This window comes from Ascaphus truei, chromosome 11 (assembly GCF_040206685.1).
Source record: "Ascaphus truei isolate aAscTru1 chromosome 11, aAscTru1.hap1, whole genome shotgun sequence".
In the NCBI taxonomy this organism is placed as follows: domain Eukaryota; kingdom Metazoa; phylum Chordata; class Amphibia; order Anura; family Ascaphidae; genus Ascaphus; species Ascaphus truei.
Genome location: NC_134493.1, coordinates 37,359,079 through 37,373,616, shown reverse-complemented (window position 1 = coordinate 37,373,616; position 14,538 = coordinate 37,359,079). Strand labels below are relative to the sequence as shown.

At 44.4% G+C, this 14,538-nt stretch overlaps 1 protein-coding gene across 1 annotated transcript in view; it reads left to right on the top strand.

Moving 5' to 3' along the window:
* CACNG3 (calcium voltage-gated channel auxiliary subunit gamma 3) overlaps positions 1-14,538 on the top strand; it is a 47,392-nt gene that overhangs the window by 2,893 nt on the left and 29,961 nt on the right. The gene's annotated exons all lie outside the window — the stretch shown is intronic.

Sequence of the window (14,538 nt, the reverse complement as noted above, 5' to 3'; positions counted from 1 at the left end):
GGCAAATTTCTTTAGATCTAAAACAGGGGCGGCCAACTCCAGTCATCTAGGATCACCAACAGGTCAGGTTTTAAGGATATCCCTGATCCCTGCTTCAGCACAGATGGTTCAATCAGCAGCTCAGTCATTGACTGAGTTAAAACCTGGCCTGTTGATGGCCCGGGAGGACTGGAGTTGGCGAATCCTGATCTAGAATCAAGAGAGAGAACTGCCTTTGCCAAAAGCCAAAGTCGGTATCAGTTTGTGCCAATACCTTTTGGTCTCCACAAGGCTCCTGCAGTCTTCAGCATCTAATGGGCTGTATTTTAAGAGGGCATGGTGCATGCATACTGTGCGACCTACTTGGATATGTTGTTGTTCACTCCAGTAGCAAAGTGGTTAAAATGATTGTGGGTTACCGTACACAACTTTCCCCCTATTCAAATATCCATAAAAACATTGACCATTTGAAAAATGTTATTTCTTTAAACCCACAGTTCCTTGTAACAGGAAAAATAAAACAAACATGGAATTTGTAATCCATAAGTATTTTTTACAGTTGTGAAATTCTACCAGTTTTACCTGTTTAAGGCTGTAAGTGATACTTTTATATATGTCCCTGGCCTTTGTGAAGATACACTGCTTGTTGCTATAGTTATTCTGGGGCCTTCACTTAAAAAACTACTCATAATCAGCATAACTCAAACAATGGCACACATATGGCCTTTACACGTTGTAATATCGGGTTGGGATGATGTATTTAATACATCTTTCTTTGTAAAATGACAATGACATCTGTTCTCTATGCCAGGGGTGCGCAAATCCAGTCCTCAAGACCCCCAACAGGTCAGGTTTTCAGGATATCCCAGCTTCAGCACAGGTGGCTCAGTCAGTGGCGCAGCCAAAGACTGAGCCACTGATTGAGTCACCTGTGCTTAAGCAGGGACGGATTGAGTCACCTGTGCTGAAACAGGGACTGATTTAGCCACCTGTGCTGAAACAGGGACTTATTGAGCCACCTGTGCTGAAGCAGGGACTCTTTGAGCCTTTGCTGAAGCAGAGACTGATTGAGCCACCTGTGCTTAAACAGGGACTTATTGAGCCACCTGTGCTGAAGCAGGGGCTTATGGAACCTTTGCTGAAGCAGGGACTGATTGAGCCACCTCTGCTGAAGCAGGGATATCCTTAAAACCTGACATGTTGGGGGGTGGGGGGGTCTGGAGGACTGGAGTTGAGCCCCCTGGTCTATGTCACATAATATATACATATGTAATATTGTTTTGATTTTTCCAGACTAAATCAATCTCTCTCGGAAGAGGATTCTGTTTCTAAATAGAGTATAATCTATAACGTAATCGATTCCATGGCCTCGGGAGATGAGTTGTCATCTGATGGTATCATTTTTAGGGTTCTGCGCCTCCACACAGGGGCATATTACCCGGGCCAACGTGGTGAGCCCTACAGTAGTATGTCCAATTCTCTAAATAACAGGAGCCCCGGCTTCCAACACATTATGATGCTGGAAATTAGGAACATTGCAAATGAAGAGATAAATATATCAATGTTCAAAAATAATAATACATAGTTATTCTGAGGAAAAAAAGGTGAACTGAGGGTTCTCGGGCTGTGTGGGGAGCACAGCAAATGCTTAACCCTTTTAATGCCAGATGGGCCCGCTTTGCATCTTGATGCCTTAAAGCAGCAACACTACACCCCCCCCCCCCCTTGTTTTTCTTTTCTCATGTGTATATGTAAAGCGTGTGACAATGTATAATTCTACATCCTTACCTTAGCTGGCAATTATTTGGTGCTCCTATTATAAATATGGAAAACTCCTGATTGCGTGCCTAACATAATGGCTGCTTCAGTCAGTGTACTGTAACTCAGCAGCTGCAATGTATCCTTATATTACTAAGGTAACATCTATTGTTACAGTTTGCAGCTCAAACGGCTGGGAACATTTGCAACATATTATCCCAAACAGGAAAGTGTTGCAAATTTCTTGCACTGCTGGGGAGGTGGGCTAAAACCTGCTATAAAAATCAAAAAATGCTTTAAAACGCATTAAAAATGGCATTACGAGTTGAATAATACATTTTTTAAATACAGTAAGTATTATCTAGTACTAGAGAACTGATTTATTTATTTAAAAAAATAAAATAAAAAATAACCTTTGTAAGATGTCACATGTTTTGCTGTTTGAAGAGAAAGATCAGAAACAAGCAAAGTCTAACAGAATAAAAAAGGACAATACCATATTTATAGCCACAAGACAATAACAGGAGATCGTTTTACATAAACTCGCTGAGCCTCTGCAGTTATTTACTGTCACATATGTGAATGTTTTGTCAGCACAATCAGACATGCATCTTCTTTCAATGTAGGTTGTGGCATTTTTCCTATATGTGACATACTGTATTAGTAGTATATACATTTTATATATGCAACCCGAAATAAAAGGGACAATGTTTTTTGGTTTAAGACACAAAAGGACCGCCAGAACCAAATATGGAAATTAATATTCACGTTAAAAATATAAATATTAAAATATTAAAGTTAAAAAAAAATGATTCATGAGCATGGAAAGGTCAAACCCTTTTTAGCCAGGGAATATCGCAGATCAAAACAGAAATCTGAGATGTTGAATGTAATAATGCCCATGAGTAATAATTCACTAATAATATGCCTTATTACAATTTGTTGGAACTTGTGAAATGAAGGGTGACAAATAATAATGACAGTAACATATCCCTGTCTCTCCGATACCATATCCTTTACATTTCTTAATGATTCCATACCTCATTATGAAATCCACCTCTAGCTGTAAAAGTATACTTTTTTTTAGGACCACTTAAAAATGGCTGCCCTCGTAAATGCTTTTTGACACTCATCAGGAGAAATTAAAAATGGTTGCATCAGCGTTTAGGTAAAAACACCCTCTGAAAAAACTCTGTGTGTTGCTAGTCATTCCGGTTTAAATCTGAAATGGTAAAAAATAAATTAAAAAAATGAACCGTTGTCGAAATAAAATAAACGCATTCCGCAGATAAACATTTGCATCGAGAAAAAATATTTTAGTAAGAGATTAAATCCCTGATTCACTAAACGGTGCTGGGCTTTAGCATGCCGAAACTCCCAGTCATTTGAATAAGAGTACGATTCAGAAGTTAACACTTTATCTTCCAAAGTAATGCATTGCTTCGCAGGCCTCTGGCGGCGAAAGAGTTACACGAGCCATTTTTTATTAATAAAACATGTCCTTAATTATAATAATAATTGTTTGTTCTTGTATAGCGCTGCTAGTATTACATAGCGCTTTACAGAGACATTTTGCAGACACAGTCCCTGCACAGTGGAGCTTACAATCTATGTTTTTTTGGTGCCTGAGGCACAGTGAGATAAAGTGACTTGCCCAAGGTCACAAGGAGCCGGCACTGGGAATTGAACCAGGCTCCCCTGCTTCAAACTCAGTGCCAGTCAGTGTCTTTACTCACTGAGCCGCTCCTTCACACTTCATTGTTTCATCTGGCATGGAAGGGGTTACACTGTTATATATTGAAAGAGAGAAACCGTCTGCCATTGTCCATGAGAAGAAAGCAGATTCACTGCTCGTGATTCCTGTCTATATCCTGCCAGCTGGGATATTAAATAAAACTAATCCTTCAGAAGACTTATTCCCCTGTACATTCCTGGAGATTAATACAAATCTTATTTGAGGTGTATTTCCTCCCTTGTCATGTTCACATAAACTCAGCTGTTCCATATGATTAGAGTGTAATAATGTAAGGTTTGGTTTAATCTTTAATTAAGATATTTTATGAAAACATATCAATTGAGATATACTTCTTGTTTTCAGTTAGGTCCGTTGTTTTCAACATTGTATTTACCGGAGAAACGTTTAAAATTAATTGTTACCTTGCCGAACCCCCTATAAATGTTTTGCGAGTTGCATAACACCAGTAGGCTGATCTTATGTTCTCTGTATAAGAATACTATTGTTACGATATAGTATATATATATATATATATATATATATATATATATATATATATATATATATATATATATATATATATATATATATATATATATATATATATATATATATATATGTATATATGACTTGAGACAAAAGGTGGCACTGTGTGCACATTTGCATGTGATTTCCCAGAATCCCTTGCTGCAGTGGAAGCACTTTATGCTAGGTGAGAATGGTGAAAAGCAGGGTTGCAGACCTGTCTAAGACATGTGAATGTGCTCACAAGTAATATATATAATAATATAAATATATATATATATATATATATATATACTGTATATATATATATATTTCCATATTATATATAATGTGTAACATTACATAATACCATTTAGAAACCTTTTTTTTAACTATTTAATTACAAATATGACAAAACAGTGATGTCTTCAAGGGTAAAATATCCATTTCCAAATTATTCTCAGGGAACCCTTAGTAATCCGCAGTGGAGCTCTATGGTTCAAAACCACTGATTTAGGTCATGGAAATGTAGATGTAATAAAATGGTGCACAGAGATTAAGTGACCAAGACAGGAATTTAACTCAGAAATGTGTGTTCAAGACCAACTCCTTAATCATGGAGTCACACTGTTTTACTATGCTAAGGCAGCCACAAAAATGTAGTGGTCAGCAGTGATTGTTGAGGCCAACAACTATTAGTGAGCAATACACAAACTCAGCATAATACATACTGTATGGCTATAGTGTGTGTATTAAATGATGTAGTATGAGATTTACTACACATGCTAAGCCTCAGAGAACAATAACTCCCATTCCTTCAGTCAAAAGGGAGATTGCTTTGGTTGTATAGAAGAGATACAGAACACATACCCCTGCCCTTCTGAACATGCAATAAGTCTCCACACTGCAGAGAGGACAAGAAGGGTGTTAGAGAAAAGGTCAAGTGTGACAGACAAATGGGAGCTTAGTACTAAGCGTGGCAAGCTGCTCTTTTGGTGCTATATTTGCACACAACATCTAATTTTAAAGTGCACTTGTGTGCGTCTTTGTGCTGACCTGTAACTTCTTCCTGCGCCCTCTGCGGCACAAATTCGATTTTTTTCATTTTTGGGGCGCACCGTAATGGACAGCACTTGGTGTACAAATGTGTGGGTATATATAAAAAAAGAGTGTTTTTGTGATCCACAAAATGTAGACACTGCGTAAAAATCGCCCGCCAAGTTGAACTTGACGTAAATTCTAAAAAGTCTGTTTATATTGTTAGCGCAGAATGAAGTTGCTATGTATCGACCAAACGTATTTAGCTCAGCACGGATGTTTCATTATATAGGTTAATAACATTTATTATTTGCACAGTATGGCTATTATAAATGTAACCCTCCTTGCCCGGCTCTAAAGGAGCATACATATAGTTGAACTATATACTGTACATGGCAGTGCTCAGTCTCTCATACCAGGTCAGGGTGCTGGGTCAGTGCAGACTGGGCTCAGTCTCTCATACCTGGTCAGGGTGCTGGGTCGGTGTAGGCTGGGCTCAGTCTCTAATACCTGGGTAGGGTGCTGGGTCAGTGCAGCCTGGGCTCAGTCTCTTATACCAGGTCAGGGTGCTGGGTCGGTGCAGGCTGGGCTCAGTCTCTCACACCTGGTCAGGGTGCTGGGTCGGTGCAGGCTGGGCTCAGTCTCTCACACCAGGTCAGGGTGCTGGGTCGGTGCAGGCTGGGCTCAGTCTCTCACACCTGGTCAGGGTGCTGGGTCAGTGCAGGCTGGGCTCAGTCTCTCATACCTGCTCTGGGTGCTGGGTCAGTGCAGACTGGGCTCAGTCTCTCATACCTGGTCAGGGTGCTGGGTCAGTGCAGGCTGGGCTCAGTCTCTCATACCTGGTCAGGGTGCTGGGTCAGTGCAGGCTGGGCTCAGTCTCTCATACCTGCTCAGGGTGCTGGGTCAGTGCAGGCTGGGCTCAATCTCTCATACCTGGTCAGGGTGCTGGGTCAGTGCAGGCTGGGCTCAGTCTCTCATACCAGGTCAGGGTGCTGGGTCGGTGCAGGCTGGGCTCAGTCTCTCATACCTGGTCATGGTTCTGGGTCAGTGCAGACTGGGCTCAGTCTCTCATACCTGGTCATGGTGCTGGGTCAGTGCAGGCTGGGCTCAGTCTCTCATACCTGGTCAGGGTGCTGGGTCGGTGCAGGCTGGGCTCAGTCTCTCATACCTGGTCAGGGTACTGGGTCGGTGTAGGCTGGGCTCAGTCTCTCATACCTGGTCAGGGTGCTGGGTCAGTGCAGGCTGGGCTCAGTCTCTCATACCTGGTCAGGGTGCTGGGTCGGTGCAGGCTGGGCTCAGTCTCTCATACCAGGTCAGGGTGCTGGGTCGGTGCAGGCTGGGCTCAGTCTCTCATACCAGGTCAGGGTGCTGGGTCGGTGCAGGCTGGGCTCAGTCTCTCATACCTGGTCACGGTTCTGGGTCAGTGCAGGCTGGGCTCAGTCTCTCATACTTGCCCAGAGTGCTGGGTCCGTGCAGGCTGGGTTTGGATATGCAGGTTGGGCGCCCAGGAACTTTTATAGTACAAATAGAGCTTTATTCACATCCGTTTATAAGGCTCATCACACAAGGACATACTACACGCTAGACATATTAACTGGTGGCATATCAAAGTTACTCTGTGCTTCTTGCTCTTGTAGTTCTCACTCCTATGCTAGGCCCCCTGTTGGGTATACACTCTGATTTCTGGGATCAGTATCCCGTTACTGTGTACTGCATACCTCGTCCTCATGCATATTGGATTGGGAGTTATTAAGGACCTTCCGGTGGGGCCGATTCTATTTATGCTCCAGAGCTACTACTCTGAGAACTCCTACTAAACACATGCTATAGGTGCTAACTATATAGGGCATGGTCCTTAACTGAAAACAATAAACAGGAACAGGAGACTCTTAAAAAATATATATATATATATATATATAACCCCTATATAACCCCTTATTATTATTATTATTATTATTATTATTAACCCCTCTTTATTTTACCTCAGCTTATGCGGCCTATCACTGATTTGGGCGCCTGAGTCCTATGGGTTACTGTTTAATTCTTATAGTGTGTGTTACCTGTTGTGTGAGACTGTAGTGACTAGACACAACACAGTGGTAATGAATTATTACAAGCTTTATATACTCATATAGCTATAATTTGTGGTGTTACATATCTCAAATGAATCAGTACGGTGACTCAATCTCAGAATCACTCCATACACCTATATATTTAAACAAACTATACCAACAGTGCGAATACTGTACAAACATATAACTTTTATCACTGTCCGGCCTCCCTATCACGGGGTAATGGCCTGTAGATCCTGGTATGCTAGCACAATCGTTGGAGCTCATAAACTGTGTGTGTTTCAGGCCTGGTGCTTCACAAAGATCAAACTGTGATGACAATATAACTGCAGTTTATATCCTTTGTGGGTGCTCTCACCCACTCCAACCGGGTGTAATTCCTGCACTGCTGGGCTCCCGAATCTCTCTCTGTGGTAGCCTCTGTCTGTCTGCTTCCCTCTGCATTGTCAGGTCCTGGTCTCTGCTGGGCCCTGCTGCATGCACTAGTCCAGTGGGGCAACTCTCTCTCTCTCTCTCTCTCTCTCTGCAGTTCCCTCCCTCTCTTAGGGGTCCTGCATGGACTCTCTGTGCAGGATGGGCCAGCACACCCTTTCTCCCTCAGCTCCCTTTCCAACTGTCACCAACTGTCATTCCACTGGCTAAGCACCATCGCATGCTCCAGTGGAATGTAATTCTTAAAGGGGCCATGTCCTGTGCTGATAGCAGACACAGGGGGTTACAGCTGTATACACTTAAACATATTTACAGGACTCACGGTGAGGCCCTCTGACAGAACTCCAAGGCACATGGAACCTGGTTCTAGAATATTGGGTGGAGATATATATACCCTTCTATCTCCTTATGGTGATATCACTGGTCACAAGACATCCTACATCCCATGGTGGGGAGCGGCAATACCAGTGAACCTACCCAGTTAACTCATTAAGGCCATTAACCCCTTACACTAATTAGTAGTTCCCAGAAGGGGGGTTACATACATTATATTACACGAGTCATTTATATTTCCCAACACTACTTAGACGTAAAAAAAAATACACATCATTCTGTTTTAATTTCAATTGTATTTGTCAGGTATTAAACATGATGCAGTGTGTCCACATTCATTTCAAACAGCGAATCTGGGTCACGTGTCTGAAGCCTTTATACAAACGATGGACGTTTTGTGAAGGTTTGTATTACTTTTGAGCCCTAAAATGTTGACGCACAAAAACATTAAAATATGATCAGAGTGCATTGGCGCTATAGTTTGTAACTTGCCGAGCAGCTGAAGCTGAGGGATGAGGAGTTGTATAATGTGAATCCAATAGAGCCCAGTAAAACAGTACACACTACTTTCCTAGGCGGCGGCTGCTCCAGCTGAATAACAACAGCACAAGATGTAACTTCCCCCACCATGTTTCTTGTGGCATTTCTGCGTATTGCTGGGAACACACTCTTAATTAAAATAAATAAATAAACATGTGGTGTTGAGCTGAACGAGTGATAAAGGATACGCGGAAGCCTCCTCAGTGTCAGGGCTGTTACAGTGTAGGGGATCTGGGAAACCTTCCTGAGGGTTATTAGGGAACTAACACTCAAAATCTGAGAAAAGGAAACCAAGCAACACGTGCCCAGCTGAATGTGCTGAATCCAGGGGCACGACGCAAAAGAGGTCCGTCCGTCTCTTATATAAATGAGTGTGAGCAGCAAAGTGGGGGGCACATCAGTAAGGATTCAGGTGACACAGTATGGGGTATTTGTTGGACGCTGTCACAATGTGTAATGTCCAGGTCTTTGTGAGACAACCAGATGGCTCTTGGGTTGGCAGCACCCAGTGGGTACAGATGTGATGTGCTGCAGAAGGGGGTTGGGTAAGGGGGGGTGAAGGCCTTGGTGCCGACAGCATAATATCTGCACAGCCAGGGGGATTGTGTAGATTTTCCCTGGGGTTCACATTCTTTTAAACTAATGCAGACTACTTAACCTCTTCAGTGCCATGTAACTGCCAGGACTAGTCTGGCAGTAGGAGTGCTCTGCTGACCTTTTACTCGCTTAAAGGAAAATTAAGCAAATCATCTTCCAGTTTCTACATGGTGCACTGTGACCCTTCTGCATTGTGTTCCACGCACCTCTGCAAAGGGGTTAATGATCCATGTTATACTTCCCAAATGATCTGCAATACAAACATGGAGTGATGTTTCTGAGACTGGGGCATGTATGAGGAGGCTGGGGCAGGTACGAGGAGGCTGAGGCAGGTACTGGGAGGCTGGGGCAGATACTGGGAGGCTGGGGAAGGTACTGGAAGGCTGGGGAAGGTACGTGGAGGCTGGGGCAGGTACGAGGAGGCTGGGGCAAGTATGAGGAAGCTGGGGCAGGAACAAGGAGACTGGGGCAGGTACGAAGGAGACCGGGGCAGGTACGAGGAGGCTGTGGAAGGCATGAGGAGGCTGGGGCAGGTACTAGGAGGCTGGGGCAGATATTGGGAGGCTGGGGAAGCTACTGGAAGGCTGGGGCAGGTACAAGGAGGCTGGGGCAGGTACGAGGAGACAGGGGCAGGTACGAGGAGACAGGGGCAGGTAAGAAGAAGCTGGGGCAGGTACGAGGACGCTGTGGCAGGTACGAGGAGACTGGGGATGGTACGAGGAGGCTGGGGCAGGTACAAGGAGACAGGGGCAGGTAAGAAGAAGCTGGGGCAGGCACGAGGAGGCTGGGGAAGGTACCACGAGGCTAGAGGAGGTACAAGGAGGTTGGGGCAGGTACCACGAGGCTAGGGCAGCTACGAGGAGGATGGTGCAGGTACCACAAGGCTAGGGCAAATACAAGGCTGGGTGGGGCAGGTACCACAAGGCTGGAGCAGGTACGAGGAAACTGGGGCAACTACGAGGACAAAGTGAGATGTGGTCTGGAGGATTTTATGTCTTGATTCATTTCGGACATTTCTCTCATATTGTTTTACATGTAATATGATTTATAATTCCTAGATTATGTCACTAAAATTGGTTATGGCTGAGCAGGGCCTCCAAGTGTCTTGTAAAGCAAGTGCTATCTCGTAATTATTTGAAAGCACACGAGATCAGATCTTTGTACAATCACATACCTAGTAAAGTCAATTGGCTCATTAAATGTGGATTCCCATGCAGCGAAGTTAAATAAAATCTACTTTTTGTAAAGCATTTAAAAAATGTAATTGTTTTTTCTTGAACAAATCAAACCATGCTAAAAGTAAAGATTGAGCTGCATTATTTTCTTTGAAAATGACTAACAAATTGCATTTCTTAAGGCCTCTAAATGAGGGAGTGTTTGTCAAACAGGTGATTAATTCCCCCTTATCACATCCTGTCCTTATAGAGCCATTAAAAGATAAGGGGAAATGGCAAGAGGCGGGTTTAGTTTACCTGTGCAAACTCTTGCTGAACACACAGTCACATCAAACAGAGAGGAGGAGGCAGAGGAAATCATGTCACTTTAAATAATGATTTTATAGATGTCAGAATTGGCAAAAAAAACAAAATGGCACTAATCACCCAGATTTAATCACTTAAATATGTCACTGCCATTGTTGCGCGCTGGTCCTAGGGGGGGACTTCCCTTTAAAGGTGAATAGGGCTCTTATGATTCTCAATGGGCAGTGGATTGAATATCCCACATTCTCGTGGTTTGCCAGGTCACCGAATGTGTTCTCTCGGAGGCAGTGCAGTTTCCATGTGGTTTTCCCTGCATGGTCAGTGGATAGGTCTGACATTAGTGGGGTATGTTTAGGGCTTTTTTTATTTGTAGGGACAGACTAAGTGGCCTTGCCGTGGCATCAATGGACCATAAAAGTGGCTGCTATTTGAAATGTTCGATGAGCTGCTTTATCATGCGACCTTCATCCCTGCAAGTTGGATTTGTTGCTGGGTGTTCTATAGACTCTGTTGCCCTTGATTTTGGACTCCTTGGAATAGGGATTTCATTGCTTAACTCTAAAGACTGAGCCACTGATTGAGCCACCTGTGCTGAAGCAGGAATATCCTGAAAACCTGACCTGCCGGTGGCACTTGAGGACTGGAGTTGACCACTCCTTGTGTTACACTATCTAACAAACGTGAAAAGCTGGAGGAGTCATATAACTAGTGCCAATCTTTCACCGTGACATATATTTGCTCCATTGATGTGCATGATGCTTCTCCATCCATCACCCTCGGGTTCATTACAAGGAACGTGCTCTGTTACTGTCAGATATCCCCATAACCATCACATCTCACCCCCTCAACGTCTTGGGCTTATAGCAACGTTTGCCTACTGAAGGACTCTACGGGGTAACATATAAGGGCTGCAGGCTGTGCAAAATTAATGTGTATGTGATGGCACCAGTATTTTCCATTTTCTTACAATGCTGCATATTGTAACCATAACTGTGCTTCCTCGAACCCTATCAATGCTGTAGGGGCCCTACCCCACAATCACGGTGATGTATGTACCAAGAGAAGCATGATGGTACAGTGTATTAACACCATACGGCACACACTAGTGCAGGGGTGGCCAACTCCAGTCCCACAGGGCCACCAAAAGGTTCTGTTTTAAGGATATCCCTGCTTCAGCACAGGTGGCGCAATCAGTGGCTCAGTTTTCGACTGCGCCACTGATTGAGCCACCTGTACTGAAGCAGGGATATCCTTAAAACCTGACCAGTTGGTGGCCCTGTGGGACTGGAGTTGGCCGCCCCTGCACTAGTGATAATTACTTGCTCTGTTCTGCCTCTACCAATTGTAATAAAACTCTGTTTCTATATATATAATTTGTCGTCAGTCAGACTTAAACTAACGGATACATAAATACTGGTGAGAAAATGATGACCGGACACAATATTATCATTCCCTTCCATACACGTCGGTCAAGTAATTCTTCCACTAACGCAACCATGACCCTTCTATAAACCTTTTGAGAACACAAATGGGACAACCATGACAAAATCGGGTTGTTTTTATTAAGTAGGTCACCCTTTCTCAACACTAGTGACAAAAACAGCATCAGATTAATCAAACACAACAATCCAACTCAAGACCACAAGCCTTATTTTATTAATAAGCCAGTGGAAAGTACCCAGTGTTGCTCAGGAATTCTATAAACACAACCTCATCCCTCCCCCTCTCCCCCCCCACCCCCTTCTCTCTCTCCCCCCAAACCCCTCCTCCTCTCCCCCCCCCTCTCCCCCCTCCTCCTCCCCCCCACCCCTTCTCTCTCCCCCCAACCCCTCCTCCTCCCCCCACCCCTTCTATCTCTCTCCCTACCCCCTCCTCCTCTTCCCCCCTACCCCCTTCTATCTCTCTCTCTACCCCCTCCTCCTCTTCCCCCCCTACCCCCTCCTCCTCTTCCCCCCCTACCCCCTTCTCTCTCTCCCCCCCTACTCCCTCCTCCTTTCACCCCCCTACCCCCTTCTCTCCCCCCCCCCCTCATCTCTCTCTCCCTCCCATCACTTTCTTTTAATACCTTATGGTGTCCCCAATTCTTTCCGCCCTTTTCTCCTTTTGCAGCATTCTTACTTTCTCCTCCCGTTCCAACTGACTGCCTCTTTCCATCTTCGTCTGCTTTCGGTGTAAACATTATAGCTGTCTGACTCTCATTCTGATGTCACCAGTATGATGTCACGTGCCAGATATATAGCCTAGCCAGGTACAACACCCAGTGGCCGACTTGCTTAGAGAAATTGTAATAACTCATCGAATCTATCCAAACCATGATAGTTCACCTGATTTGGATACATAAAGTAATCCTTCCAAGTTTGGTTATTCTATGTTTTATAATTTGGGCATGCAAAATGAGACACAGACAAACATTCTGAAATATATAAGATCTTGTGCTGCTTTGCATTCTGATGCCATAGTCTCCATAGTTTTCTGCTGTATGTACACTGAGAGGTAGTATTTTTAGAAGGATTATGCTGCATGGTGAAGCACAGAAAGCCCCCCAGCTTCTAGCTGCTATCCCCCTCCCCCCTCCCATTCCAAAAGCAGAGAAACGCGTCTCCATCTCATCAGCAGAAGTGAGGAATTGCTGGCATTTCTTCCCCTCGTCTTACATCAAAGGGCTTTCAAACCCCAAATCCATTTTTCTGCTCACACAAGCACGCTATGAGCGGGTGATACACGTGTCACTATGGAGCATTAGCATGATGCCTGCGTGTGGCCTGCAGGGTAATGCGTGTGGGGCCCAGAGGCAGCTAGTTCTAATGAAGGAGGACATCCCAAGCCTCCCCTCTCATTACAATCACTGACAGCGCAATCACTTCCATCTCCGTCTTCTTCGTCTTTCTTTCACCCTCCATCACTGTCTATCTTGTGTTCCTTTCCTCTTTTGTTAATCCTTCCCGTGCCAGTGGGGGCCCGCCGCTCATGACAAAGGAAACGTAACTTCACAAAGCCCCTGCGAGGTTAGGATTACTCATTACTGTCCCTGACGCTCTGTGGTCATGTTAGTTTTGGCTACAAAGTGTATAGCATTTTCCTTCAGTCATGTTAATAAGTAGTGCATACTGTATAGCTGAACGTTGGGTATCGTGTAGGGCAGGGGTGGGCAAGTCCAGTCCCAAGGATATCCCTGCTTCAGCACTGGTGGCTCAATCAGTTCGTGCTTCAGCACCAGTGGCTCAATCAGTGCTGCAGCTGGGATATCGTTAAAACCTGACCTGTTGTGGGGGCTTGAGGACGGAGTTGAGAACCCCTGCTGTAAGTGATCTTACCGGCACTCGGGATAGTTACGCCTGCTCTTTGTCACTGATAGTCACTGTATACTTTATAAACTATTGATGGAAGCTGGCTGCTGACCAAATGTAAAGCTTTATTACGGAGCTGTTGCTGGCAAGTGCAGGTGAATCTGGCAAGAAGTGGAACAGGGATTTCCAACTAATGCCAGTGTGTGTGTGTTCCCTAGTAAACGATTTAAATGGAATGAAGGGTTAGCATTGGCATTCAGCCACAATAATAATAATAGTCGTCAGCATCCCACAGCTTTTTACTCATATGCTAGATGTCAGGACGTAGATATGGGATAGACAACTTCAGTCCTCGAGGGCCACCAACAGGTCAGGTTTTAAGGTTATCTCTGCTTCAGCATAGTTGAAGACTGAGCCACTGATTGAGCCACATGTGCTGAAGCAGGGATATCCTTAAAACCTGACCAGTTGGTGGCCCTTGAGGACTGGAGTTGGCCGCCCCTGGAGTAGGTTTTGGATGTGCATGAGCAATATCAAAATCCATTGTGCATCTAGAAAAAGCACAGGGTCCTTAGGCACTGACGGAAGTCAGAGATATATGAGGCTCCGGGTTATGGTTTAGCCAGTGATCCAAGGGCTAGATCTACAGAGCTCCGATAATTCAGGGCTCATAGTGTCATGTTATCAAACTCGGTGACGGACGTCATGTTCTCTGAGGTTAACGCAAATCCACAAAGCGAATTATATGCAAAAACAACGGCTGTTAGTGACCTCTTTAGCAT